The 15,068-nt window shown below is 41.7% G+C and overlaps 1 protein-coding gene across 1 annotated transcript in view; it reads right to left on the bottom strand.

Moving 5' to 3' along the window:
* Window positions 1-15,068, bottom strand: part of tet2 (tet methylcytosine dioxygenase 2) — a 45,641-nt gene that overhangs the window by 15,552 nt on the left and 15,021 nt on the right. The gene's annotated exons all lie outside the window — the stretch shown is intronic.

Below are 15,068 nucleotides of genomic sequence, written 5' to 3' on the forward strand. Positions count from 1 at the left end.
ATTAGATTCACCTCAACCTTAACCCAGTGTGGGTGGCCATCGGAGTGAGAGAGGAGATAAGAGCCGAGTTGAGAGGTTAATCCAGGACAGCATGGACTTACAATAGAGATGAGATAAGAGATGAGATGTACTTCATTATCCCAGCAGGGAAATGTATACGTTACAGCAGCATAATGTAAAAATAAACAAACAGTAATCAAACAGACAGACAGACAGAAAAGAAAACACATCGGACAGAGGGGGAGAAAGTTCTTATGTGTTGTATAGTCTATATAGTTGTATAGTTCTATTCCGCTCTGTGTTCATTTTCGGAGGGAAAGTGAGTATGACTAAAGGTTCTCGACTCTGTCCTGCAAGTCACCATAGAGTGGATTAGCCAGTGTGGAGATCAGTTTGTCCCTAATTCTCCTCTCTGCGACTGACTGCAGCCCCTCCATTCTGAGGCCCACAACAGAACTGGCCTTCTTTGTGATCTTGTTGAGCTTGTTCAGCTCCCAGGCCTTAATGCCCCCACCAGTATATAGGCATTATAGGGGTTAACCTCAATCAAATTGCAACAGAAACTCATTTTTTTTGTTTAATAAATTATTATATATAGAATGCCTATACTCCCCAGCATACCACTATAAAACAGAACACCAGAACATTTTCAGTAGCTTGCTACACACATTACAGGACTTGACTTCTCACATAATATATCTTGGTATGTATGGCCCCTGTGGGAAATCTAGGCCTGGGAGTGTGTTGTTTTGAAATTCATCATATACTCTTCTGTCAGACGTAGAAAGTTATATAGGCTGTCCACCATTCCCAAAACACATTATTTTCCATCTATTGTGCTCTGATCATGCCCTTTTGAAAAGCAAACTCCTGTCAAAGTCTTCTTATCCAGACCAGTTTGGTGCTGAATTTAGCATTATTATTGACTCGTCAGACAAAATGTCTTGGGGCAGACAAAACATGACTAAGTTATGCACATGATGCACATCATGCAGTAGTTTATCTTTTTTCTCCCTCCCTCTAAGTAATTAGAACCAGCCTCTAAATTGAAGACTAGAATAATAGACCTGGAATCATGGTGTGAATGGAGGAGGCGGTGGGGGGGGGGATATATGCAGCATTCTCTGCATGCTCAGCATATCTAAAACATACATAACGCACCCAAGGCAGCTGTGTTTGGGACTGTACTTTGTCCACAAGCCGGGGGGAAACTTTGCTTTTGCTTTTGTCCGCAACACATACTGAAGTCTCCTTAATTCTTTTCAGCCATGTGCATCACACAATGGCCTGTGTCTATGTCTGTTGGCTGGACACTGACCTTATTCCATTTCACCAGCACACCTGAGCATGCCATGAGGAGGAACTTGCAACATGGTGCAACAATATTGATGTTGCAATTGAAGTTTGAATATTGTTTTCTATTATTTTCAAATAAGCTGGATTTTATCCAAACAACCCATACGGTACTGTATGTACCATAGTAACCAACATTTTCTGGTTTAGAGGGCACGGTTAACGTCTCAGATGGTAGATGGGAGATGTTGCTGCCTTTAGCGGTTGTATACCATTGTGATATCACTCTCTGAAACATAATCCAAGGGTGATCACTTCACTTGATACCACAGGCAGACTGTAGTATTGGTAATGTTACTATCAGATGGTTATATTTGTGAAACATAACTTAAATAACTCAAATAATATGGTCCCTATTTTCGCCAGTGCTATACCCCTTATCCCTAAACGTCTTTTCCTTTTTTACTATTTAGATTTTTATTTTTATTTTTTATAGTTCAAATAGCCAATCTACAAGCTCACAACGTGTCGTTGTTTAGATTGGGTAGTTGAACAATAAAAAATAAATAAATAGGGCAAAGAAGTTTAGGGATAAGGCATATTGCATGGCGAAAATAGGTTTAGTTAAATGCCACACTACCTTGGTTGTAAGCAAAACCAGGGCAAATCTGCTAGTGTTGGGTAAGCTTGCTATAGACCTTTCATCATTTTGTGCTACACAAAATAACCTCTAAAAAAGAGCACACTGTGCAAGCTCTCAATTCACGGTTCTTTCTTTCTTTCTTTCTTTCTTTCTTTCCTTACATATTTCTGTCTTTCTTTCTTCGTCCCCGCTCCTGCCTGTAGCAAATATAGATTCCAGTGATGACATTGATTTCTGGTTGCCACCCTCAATTATTAATGCATGTCACATCCGCAGCATCTGCAAAACAATTACAGTGCATGGAGCCCCGAGTAAAGCCGCAATCTAATCCATCATAGTTATGAGCAGCTCCTCTGCAGATACTCAAGGAGTAGGAAAGCCCTTGGAACATTCTGGGTATTTTTTTTTAATATATATTTGAGGGCAGCTCAGCTGCTGGGTCAAAACCTTGTATGTCTAAAACTGTTACTTTTCTAGAAATGCAAAAAAATAATAAGAACCTGTGTTCCAATGGATCCAATGTTGTTATTATTTAGTCACGGACCACGGTCTTGTTACACCTTTCATTGATTTAATACTTTTAAAACCCACAGACAGACTTAGTTTCTGCCCGACAGCAACAATTTGATAACTGAAACCCAGGACACCTTGACTACAGTCAGCATAGTGTACTGCTTGAGCAACTAGGGCATATTCCAGACTATGTACAGTATTAGGAAACAAGAATTAATACATTATGAATTAATAACCAGCTGCTGCCGTATATCTCCAGAATTGTGCTATGAAATGTAAATATCTGTGTCTATCTGTATTTAATGTGTGTGGAAACAACAACAGGATGTGTCCAGGTGACTCTAGAGTAGCCTTAGCCTACTACAAATGGAACCAAAGGATCCTTTTCTAACAATAAACTCCCCCCGTGGAGGTCGGCGCGGGGGTCCCAGCAGAGGTCCGTGGAGGTCGGCGCGGGGGTACACGATAGACTGCGTGGGGGTCCACGGATAAGGGGGGTCCCTGCGGAGGTCGGCGTGAGGGTCATGCCGTTCACGTTGATGCATGTGGTTTATTTTCCACATGCATGGTTGCTGGCGTCAATTTCCACATGGCTAGTATTATGTTAGAGAGATAGAGATATACAAGTCAGCCAGTATGGTTGCCAGTGTTGCCAACTGTCGTGACAGAAATAAGCTAACCAACCTCCAAAAACGAGTCAAGCAACTGTGAGGAAAAAAACTATTCAAGTTTGACTGGAAATAAGCGGACTTGGCTCATCAGTAGGACTACCGGTGTCGGTCAGGTTGTCTAAGTTTCATAGGCATTCTATGACCAGCTTGTGGAAAGGCTGGTCTGTTTACTTTTCAGTGTTCATATCTGGTCTAGAACTGGCTACTGCATCCACTGCTATCCAGTAATTTATAGATGTGGCTAGATAGAATAGATGTGGCTAATCAGATAGTTAGTGTTGCCTAGCCCTAGTGTACTGACTAGTAAAGGTTCTTTTTCAGAATCTGAATCACTTCATCCTATGAGGCCACCGAATACACCTCACTGCTTCAAATGTATGCCATATTGTTTGTGGTTGTGCGTTTCATTACGGTGCTGGTATTGCCCCCCCCAGCTCACACTTTCGAGCGCTTCGACCTGTCTGCCATACTTGCATGGAACAGGAAACAGAAAGGTTGTGTGCTGTAATATAGGGTCCAGGTAGGAATATGTCTATTACGATAAATAGTGCCTAAAGGCAAAATACAGATAGCAGCCCCCTTTGTCAAGAATCCTATTGTTATTTTAGTTCTGACCAATCATGTACCGGTTTCAAAAGAGCATTGATTCTCAGTACCCTTCCCTAACCACAACTGATTGAAAGTCTTGCACATGCTAGCTCTACAATACAGTACAAAAGAGTTTGAGAGAAGGTCTATTCTTTTTAGTTTAGTTACAGGGTAAGAGGAAGCACCTGGCTGAGGTTATAGCAGACATCTGAGGTGACATGATGTCATGAGTCAAATTATTTTCCAGTGATGATTCATGTGCACATTTCAACTCTTCATATAAAGGCATGGCCGTTGGGTGTGCTTTTGGAAAATGCCCCACCACAGTATTTTTGGCAATGAAAGGAGCCTTTTCATTAAAGTTGGTCTAGGCTCTGCTCAGTCCAATAAATATCCACCTTCTTTTATGCTCTCAGAAATGCTAATGATGGAGTATCTGCATCATTCTGAATATTGAACTAAATTTAAATGAATGCACTATAACCACTTAAACCCTATACTTGGTTGGCCATATTCCCATGAGCCCTATACTAATTGACCGTATTCCCATGGGCTACACTAAATATCATCGGCGAAAAGAATTCCCTGAGAATAGCAGGAATGCTAGGATTAAAGTTTTTAAGTCTCAAAAAACTACTTGAAACAAGGAATTCATGTCTTTTTTATACACAGAGCTCTGGGATAGGCTATAGGACACAGACGCCAAGCCACTATGGCCAGATAAGAAAAACATGGCACCGAACCTTTGAAAACATAATTGGATCCAGCTTTAAAATCCCACGAAAGCTTTCTCCTGTTAGTGTGTGAACACACTATAGGATCACTATAGGCATTGCTGCCGAGGTGGGGGTGGGGGACGAATAAATAACAGGCCACATGGTATGTTTCATTTGGCACAATATTGCTCCGTCATTGAGCCTGATTATCACATCTGGAAGCCATTACAGCTTGGTTGTGATCAGGCATTGTCATACATACTGCATCTATACAAACCGAAATGTCTGGGAACAAAGTGGAAGTAAATATACGTTTGTATGTAGTCTGTCTGTTGGTTATCGATGATCATATGATCACAAACCTTCCACCCACCATTATACAACCATGAACATTGAATATAATTTTTTATCCACTCTGCCACCTGAAAAGTATCATATTCCAAGTAGTAAAGCAGGGGGAATTCACCACAAGATGGAGACCATGCAACATGTATAGTAGTAGCAGCTATTGATTACAATAGAAGTTTGGAGCAGTGAGCTCATCAATGTGTAACATTCCATAGTGCTATAGTTAATTGATTCATATATAGTTGGGATTAGTTAGAAGTATAATGTCACCTAATATGTAACAGATTACTCTGCACATATTCAAATGTATTCCATCTGTCAGGGTACTGTAGGCAGGAGACTGTTTGCTGTGAGGGAATTTAAATAGGACACCTGCTGTGCCTGACCGACAGGAATACTAGATGAAAACTTCATTCATCTTTGAGATTTAGAGTTCACTCAGTTTGTGATGTACCTACAGACCTCAGCCGTATGCTAAGGAAAAGGATGGCTTCTATTAAATTCAGCTAAACGCTGAGATTTCTTATAAACGTGTTTCCCCATTTCCTCAACAACCCTTTTCATAGACTGCCCATTTAGGACAGGAATAAAAGCAATATGACAAAGAAAAAAATAAGAAGAAGTTAGCACTCTTTTGCAGCACAAGTCAACGGCGCTCACCAGGACAATAAACACAGGATAATGTGGGGCAAAGCGGACCTAGACTCGGGTCTGGCAGCAGTGGCATCATGTCCAGTCAAACTAAAGGTGGTTCATGCAACCTTTGATATTTTACATTTATTTCCGCCTCAAGCATGGATGCGCTATACTTCTGTTTTAGTCACTGAGGCAGACTAGCTAGCTAACTCACACGTGTGAATCTATTTTACGTCCGAGCATAGACATGCATGGTAACGCCCCACCTGCCTCTGATTGGCCTACCGACACTGCCCGTCTTGACTGTCCTCCGAGGTGGATATAGCTATGCTAGATAGACTGATGTGAGGTTACTCCGTGGTGGGAAATAATACGGTAGGTATGATACAAGAGAACTGTAAATTGTAACTTTTATTTTTGTAGAAGAGCCAAACTAATATTGTTTATGCCGTTTGCTTTGATGGAATAATTGATTGAACATGTACGCCGTAATATGATTTGATTTGGGCGTGTTCTAAATAAAGTGTTTGTGTTAATTATTGTGTAATTTATTTATGTGTAAACTTGAAACATTATTGTACTGTAAAAAGGTCTCTTTTCCCTTCATCTTTATCCTTTTTAGTATAATAGTATTAGTTTACTATAATTAGATTAATACAAGATAATCAACACTAACACTTTATTTAGAACGTACGACCGTACGTGTTCAATCAATTATTCAATCAATGCAAACAATATTAGTTTGCCTCTTCTAGCCTGCCAAGCTGTCATTCTCTATTATTTCTCACCACGGAGTAACGTCACGTCTCGGAGGACAGTCAAGACGGGAAGTGTCGGTAGGCCAATCAGAGGCAGACGCTCGGACACAAAATAGATTCACGCAACTTGCACACTAGGTGGCTTGCTGGATGACTGATGTCCTGGTGTATGTACTTGGCTAGTTGACTGGCTAGCTGGCATAACAATTGTCCCTCCTATGTCAGTCACCCCTCCAAGACCCACAGCAGCCATCCACAAGCCTGGGGTTTGAGAGCTAACAAGCCAAGCTGCTACGGGGCTGCCTGAGAGAGCTGCTCTCATTGTCAACAGATCCAGCACAGCCTTTGGCAGCCAGCTGCCTGATGGCAGGTGGATGAAGTATAGTAGGAGCACAGAAAACAATGGGTGGGTCTTGTGTAGAGGGATTTGAAAGGTGTCGTGTGCACGTGTGAAATTGCCAGAAGCCAGCTATATGATCTGTGTTTTGAAAGTATTTTTTCCGGCATTTGGGCAACGCCTAAAAGTCTTATAATGAATGGTGGACTGTTGATTGTTCAAATACTCGTATACATTTTACATTGAGGCTTTTTTCGGTTGACTTAGAATTAGGGCTAGGCTATCTTTTCAATGTTGTGCAGAAAGACAGCATAGGTTCAAATAGTCAGCAGTTCTATAGCATTATATACAGTATGGCAGGTCTCCTGGAGCTTCCTGGTCAAAGGCCTTTAGCTGCTGGCAGCCTGGCAAGTGCACGTATGTACAGCAGCCTCCCGTGCCGGAGAAATTTGCACCCACCTTGATTTTACTGTAACGCATATATATTATATATTATTTATGATGCATTTAACACTTCTGGTGAAACTTTCTACTTCCTTTTGTGTAAACCCCAGTTTTTAAGTTGCTTGATTCAATATTTAGATATTTAGTCATATTTCTATTAGGTATTGAGCATAATGCCTTTCATGCGAAAGCTTGTGAGTTCAAACCCTGCCTGGGGTTGACATCAGCAAGGGCATGTGGTCGCAACGGATTTCAAATGCCAAATCAAATGCGTTCACATCTGAGCCAAGTCTCCAGAGGAGGTGTGTCTGAAGCCTGTCCTGGACAGGGGTCTCCGACTCTCTGGACGTAAAAACTAAATAAACAATATTTTCTATAAAGTCCATGCATGAAGAGAGAGAGAGTGTGTGTGTGTGTGTGTGTGTGTGTGTGTGTGTGTGTGTGTGTGTGTGTGTGTGTGTGTGTGTGTGTGTGTGTGTGTGTGTGTGTGTGTGTGTGTGTGTGTGTGTGCGTGCGCGCGAGCGTGTGATATATTTGGAAGTCTGGGCCATGTACATAAACATAACCTGAGTGGCCTAACAATAGCTGGCATGACAAAGAGCAAAGCCAAACAACTTGCCAAATTCAGCTCTGTTTTGTAATTTGTGGATTAAAATAAAGGACTAAAATGTGTATTTATGATTGTATCTTTGAATTGCATATATACGTTGCATCACAAATAACAACACATAATTAAGCTCGTTTGAACATTCATGGGTCATGTAGTGTTGTAGTATTCAAAATAGTAAAGTTTTCTTTCTGCAAAACGAGATGAGGTCATCATATTGATGATGCCCATATTTAGCAAAATATGAATTCACTAAATATGAATAAACAAATCAACATATTTGGGGATTTACTTCCTTGGCCAACTGGCAGTATATGCACACAATATTTGGTGTAAGAAATAGAACCATGAGTTAAACCATACATGGCTTTCTCTACCCTACCGTGTGACCAATTTTTGTTTTGTCTGCCCCCCTCAGTGGAGGTTGTTAATCTGTAACCAAGTAGTGCTATAAGCAGCCAGCCAGAGTGGCTCCAGTTCCACTGGGACACTCCAGAGTTTAACAGAGATCGACCAGGGCCAAGCAGCTTGTCACAGAGAGATACACCCCCTGACCAAAAAAAATTGCTAACCTAGAACAAAGCCAGAGTTCCCAGCTGAGTGCACGCATATGTGCCCTCCCCCCTCCACACACACACACACACACACACACACACACACACACACACACACACACAAAACACAACACACAACAATTACACAATATTTTAAGCATAACTAAGCTTCCCCTACAACAATTGAGTTACTGGCAGCATTCTGTTGATACTTTTCATTAAAAGTGTGTTCCACATCTAGGTCTATTTTTGTTCTGGAAATAGAGCACTAAACTAAACCAGAAACATGGAATTGCAGTGGTTACAGTGTACAGTACTGCTGGAAATTCTATTACTTATGGTCTTTGATCTAATCTTAGCTTTCCTCCCAATTTCCATTGGGGAATCACAGTGTTTATTTCAATTGATGAAATATGCTTCTTGCTTGAACCGAATCCGAAACCGAAAATGACATCATTGTGTCATCTTTCCCTCCATTAGTTGAGAGCCTTTTGTTTCTGCAGTGCTGGTCGTCACTGCTCCTTCTGCGCGCGCGCGTGTGTGCATGCATGTGTGTGTTTTTCTTCCGGGTCCCTCCCTCTCTCAGAGCCTCTCTACAGACTTCTGCCCTGTAATTACTCTTCGGGTTCCTCTCTACTTCTGTGCCTGCTGCTATTCATCCACTTCCTCTTTCGTTTGGTCTTGCTGCTGGCATGTGATTGGCTGGCCCTGAGCTGTTCTGAACCTGGCTGTTAAAGTTCCTGCTGTAGAGAACTAGACAGAGGCACAGACACGGCCTATAGCTACATTAGGGTCCTCTTATTTGCCGACCTTTACAACTCGGTCAGTCGGTTTAGTGCTGCTGTGTGGAGCCCGGGGGTCAGGGTGGACTCCCGGCTCCCCTTAGAGGTCACTTCTTACACTGACAGAGTTACATTAACACAGGAGGATTTGGCTGTGTGTTGTTTTACAACACTGATCCCGTTTGAGGGGCATTAGTTAAATACATACATTTTACAGCCACTGCCACAATTACAAAATGAACAGTATGATTTAAATGTTTTCTCTTCTACACACAAATTGTGATATGTTTATACATACCGTATATCAACTCACTGGCATTGGTATGTAGTTTCAAGACGTTTGGTACTCTGGTACAAACGCAAATCTCTACATACGTATGTGGACAATGAAGTTGATGTTATTATGTTCATGTTTGTATTTCCTCCTTCCTATAGCAATTATCCTTTTTTATTTTCCACCTGCAAAGTCCAATGTGCAGAACTCTGTGTTTTTGTTATCCCCAAAGAGAGCGAGTGAAATAGGAGAGCCGCTTTGGTGGACAGGGTCTATTTGGCGTGACTTGGCAGCCGTACGTGACATTTACTGATAACGACAGCTGCTGAGAGAGAGAGGGAGAGAGAGAGAAGGAGAAAGCTCTCAGGTTCAGACCTGGGATGTATGGGTATGGACTGGAGCTTTGCCCGAGCAGAGAGAGAGAGAGGGAGAGAGAGAGAGAGAGAAGGAGGAGGAGGAAAGATATGGAACAGGCTTGTAAATCAAAATGAGCACTTGCTGAGCCACGTTTCTACTCTTCGAAACAGAGCGAGAAATACGGCACTATCTCAAGTGTGCGTTTCCCCCCCATGCTACTTGGCTCAGTAAGCCCTGTTTAGTATTTTCCTGTGATGATAAGAACAAGGAGGCGACTACTAGAGGTTGTAAATCCTGAATGGGGAATAGGAGTCTGCAGGGTGGCCCTGTACGCAGTGTTAATTTCGTCAACTATAAAACTATGATGAAAAATGTTCGACTACCTTTTCTACTACTGATGAAAATAAAATAAACACTTAATAAAAACTAAGTTATGATGACACAAACGTAATTGTAAATATTTTGACAATTTCGTCAACAAATTAAAACTAGACTAAAATGTTAGGGTGGGACTAGTGGAGAAGAGATCCAGTAGAACTAAAAGTCATTTTATGTTTGGTTGTCCTCATGTGTTGCACTCAGAAAATAGCAGATCTACAAGCTTCTACAAATCTACAAACATGTCGTGCTGCGATGTGCTGTGAGCGTGTGTATTTTCAGCATGCAACCAAGTGTAAAATCTGCCATTGCAATGCCTGCCAAAATGGAACTGCATGGTTGCAGGTTCAATTCCCTTCCCTTACTGCCATGTGTCCTGTCTGTAGTATTCAGTGAATTCTCTACTTCCTCCATACTCACTAAAAGATGCTCTGGATAAGAGCTTCAACTAAATGGAAAGATGCATGTTAGAAGTATAGTAACACACAATTTCTAGACAAATAGTTTTCTTTTTTGCCAATTGATTGACTCATCCACAGTTGTTCCTGACTTAAACTTGATGTTATGGTCCTCACCTGAGTAAAGTGAAGTTAACTAACTAACCATTTGTGACTGGTTTAGATGCATAATTATGTTTTGATGTTATGGGGGAGAAATATGTTATTATGAGGAGAGCTGATAACACCACAGTGATTGTGTGTGCACTGTCACCAATGGGCTAGCTTTGGGACATTTTGTTAAATTACACACAGCAGAGCAGCAGCTCTCAGATGAAACCTCATCCTTAGCTCTGGTGCACTGGTGTAATTGGGTCAGATGACTAGCATACTACAGGTTTTTTTTTAAATCCCTCTCGTAAATATAGAGCAGTACTTGCTACTTCTGAAAACGTATACAGTAGCAGTAACAGTCTGACAGCATTTTCACATGTAAACAACCTAGCACAGTCAGGTTCAATATTGCCATAAGATACCAATTTGTATTAAGACTTCATTGATGCTATCTCAACCGATTACATGCTCACATGAACATTAAAATCACACCCGTGTGAAGTAAGTGGTGCAACTCCGTGTGTGTGTGTGGGGGGGGGTTCCAGATCCACAGGAACGCACCCAGGGTGCCGCCCCGCGTCCGAAACGGTTGAGAACTGACAGAGTTACCGTGTGGGGGTCCCTCTACTGTACCCTCTACTGTACTGTCACTGTACTGGCACACCCAAAATCACCATATATACAGTTAATATGTGCGTGTGTTTGTGTGTGTTAGGTTGCGCACAGGTGGTGAAAAACAACCATGCTGTTTTCGTGCTCAGACGCACCCAGCCACCCACACACCCACCCACACACCCACCCACGCACATAGTCACTTAAGGAAGTGGTTGCACCACTTATGGTGAATGAATCAACGTGTTTGTCAGAACTTTAAACCTGCAAATGAGTTTCAGACTGCTACAGTATTTTCTTTTGGGACAATGCTCCACGGCCCCTTTAAAATGTAGACACTTGCTATGTATTTGTTAGAATGGTGCTTCCGTTCAGGGGGCCTATTGAACACATTTCAATGGGTAAACTTTAGCAAAACAATTCATCCTTAGATAGGGTCTGAAATTAACACTGGCGAAGTTCCAAATGCGGTAACGTTTTTCATTTGGCGTGTTAAAGTTTCCGAAGCCACCCAGTACTTATGGCGTGTGATTTTCTTGGTGGATGATAGCATGGCATGACCACAACTCTTTTTCAATGTGTCAAACATTATCTCCTTTTTGCACAAATGTTAATAACATAAAACAAAATCTACATCTACAAAGATTGCTTGTCTGGTAGATGACTGGTGAGCTATAAGTTGGACTGAGAGCAAGGCTAGTTCTAACTAGAATGAACTGAATGAACTTGCAGTAGTAGCATGCTGGTGCTGACAGTCAAACGTTAGGCAGACATCACCAGGTGTTCATGCTTGTGCCGTGCCTTGCCAAGACTCTCAATAAACCACCTCACACATGTGATTCGGTCACATGTGTACACACACACACACACACACACACACACACACACACACACACACACACACACACACACACACACACACACACACACACACACACACACACACACAAGCGTGGTACCTAGGCTATAATGCACCTCAGATAGCCGCTTATGCGTTCCTCTCTCCCTGAACATGTGACACATTCTCCACATTACCCTGCATCTGCAACAAAAGGCCCCTATGTGTGTCTGCAGTTTGCTCTACCTCCCCCTTCCAATTTTGTATGCCGTAATATTGTAACCCCCCACCCCCACCACCATGACCTCCACCAAAGGCTGCAACTCATTGCAGTGTTGTAATATGTAAAGTTCAGGCAGTGTGGGGAAGCTCTGTGCTCTGCTCCGTATGAATGAAACAATAGGCGGATGTTACACACACAGTGCACAATAATATCCCAGTGTTCATCTAACAGTATCTCTGAGATGGTACAAATGTGCATTTGGTTACATTTGTAGACTCTCTGTGAGTTGACGATAATCTAGAGAGTTAATTTAGCTCTCAGTGTAAAATGTGTATTTTGCTGAGATCCTTAAAACAGAATATAACAGAGGATGAATAAAGATCGGTTCACACTACAGGAGTTTTAAAATTGGGAGCGATTTTGAAATAATGGTTACATCCCGCACATAATTGTCTTCTCTTGTAGCATATGGTACATCCACATATTTTAAAACATGGCACATCACACACACTACAGGATAGTGTCTAGTGTGTGATTGCTCAGCCCAGCTGAGCAACGTGGCACCTCAGATGATCTCATCTCACATAATCACACGCAGAAGCAGATGTAAACAATCTTAAGTAAGTAGCCTTGGAAACGACGTATCTCCTGTTTCTATAGCGTGAGGTAACAAGTACATGTTATGTCACAGGGACTTACCCCTCAAAAACACCCTTGAGGCTGAGTGGCAAGCATTGGGTACCATTTTCCTAGTTGTCAGTATGACTCGGCCAGGGATTGAACCCCTGACCTCCCAATCTCAGCGTGGATGCTCTAAACACAAGGCCACTGGGTCGGGACTGAGATGTAAACAATGGAGCTGGTAAAACGTGCTGTGGTAACGGATGAACGGTTGTGATATACAGTATCTGACGAGACACGCTATATGGTACATAGCCATGTTCTTGCCACCTATCGATAAGCTTCATCTGTCTAATGCACCCATAGCAGGTTGTTTCTTGCAAAAACCGAACATCCTCCTATTCATTTCAAGTTTGTGTATAAACCTTCTCTAAAGCTTATACTCTAAAGCTTAAATCTCCCAAACGTGAGAGCAGTTTTAATTTCCTTTATATTCATTATGACTAAGTCACATTACTGTTCTTTTATTTTGTGTTTGTTCTACATGTCCAAATGCAAATTCGTAACTGATGTAATATTGTCTAACTCTAACGTGTGTGCCATCTTACTCAATGACTCGGCAATGACTTTTTCTCACACGTGCAATGTGCTGATCAGCTACTCAGCAAGCCAAATGATGTCATGATGACGATGTCCGGTGACTCTGGTGACGTTCAGGACTAGGCCAGATCACAGCCCATATGGGGATGATCTTTACGTCATTTCCAGGACGTCTTCACCAGTTGAAATAATATAACTTATTCTGGGCCAGATCGGACTAGTTATGATATGACTTAAGTCAAATCTGACTAGTCTTGGTTTGACTTGATCTGGCCCCAATCGAGACGTCACTAATTCGTCCAGGTCCTGACCGTGCTTGCTGGGTACAGTACATATATCACGACTGCCTATCACAATTCTATTTTCCATTGTGCATTCCTTAAAGTGGTACATATGTATGCAGGCCCCAGTCCCAAACAAAAGGCCCAGGAGACATGCCCAATGCCTAAACTGCTGCTCAAGCCCCGTCATCAAATGAGATGTACCATGGGGCCTCTGATTCTTATCGTAGACGTTTCACCTGTCATGATCACAACAGCATATGTATAGGAGAGAAATTTAGGAAATGTAGAACTAATTGTCATTTATGCCAACTGATTGCTAATACTCAGGGGGTTGCGGGTGTTGGGGGACTTTTTCCTTCAGGCTAAAAGTTAATAATATGGGGGATACATTGGCCATATCAAAGAGTGTATCTAGTTTAAAGGTCTGTTGATATGAAGCATGTGTTGTTTCAGATTAATGGCCAATGGACTGCAGCTAAAACACAGCAGCAGGAGATCTGCTTTCCATTACTATATGGATATCACTTACATGGTCACATGGATACAAGGAATACATTACAACCAACCTGAGAGCTAGTTAACAGCAAGTGTTCATGTTTGTGAGCTAACTTTGGATTGTTGCATACCGTATAACAAGTTCAGAGATTGAGAGTGAAATAAAAAAGAAACATTCCAACAAGATGGGTTTTAGTTCAAAGGAAATAAGTTGGTGATTTGACTTTGGGGTCATGTAAAGGGATTTGGTGAAGTAAACCTGATACCGAGAGCTTCTACAACACCAGATCTCTCTGTGGGTGTCAGGTGAACTACTGCAGCTTCCTGTTGATGCCGGCCGTGGGGCCTAATGACTAGATTGTGACATACAGTAATAATGGCTGCATCACGCGACCACTCCTGAGCAACTGTTGAGTCATTTCCCTCTCTCTGTTTACACCAAAGAAGTGAGCAAGTTAAAACACAGTCAGAGTCTGTTCTTAATGTTTAGAATAATATAGTAGATTAGAAAATGAACAGGTATTGTTGTCCATAATGTGGAATTTATCTTTTCACTGTGGCAGACTCGGGACTTAAAAGTGGTTTCTTGAAATGTGCTTAGCAAATCACTTTTTACATTTTAAACTGAGATTGTATTCACATATGCCTTCAGTATATGCAATTGTATTGTGATCTTTGCAGTCTTAACATAATATTCAATCTATCCTACCTTTCTTAGCTCAATAATAATGTGGCTTTAAATTGTCTGCATAAAAAACAGAACGCATGAGAGTGGTACTTCCATAGCCTCATTCTGTTTTTCTTCTTTTGGTTCTTTTAAAAATGTGTTCAAGACTAGATTAATAGATTACGTCAAACCACAGAGGATATACATACACTTCTGTTTGTAATTTCATCCCGAGTGAACCTTCCCCTCCCCCAAGCCTTCCCCTCAAGAAGAAGGGA

The sequence above is a fragment of the Protomyctophum bolini genome (assembly GCF_963924005.1).
Source record: "Protomyctophum bolini genome assembly, chromosome: 3".
In the NCBI taxonomy this organism is placed as follows: domain Eukaryota; kingdom Metazoa; phylum Chordata; class Actinopteri; order Myctophiformes; family Myctophidae; genus Protomyctophum; species Protomyctophum bolini.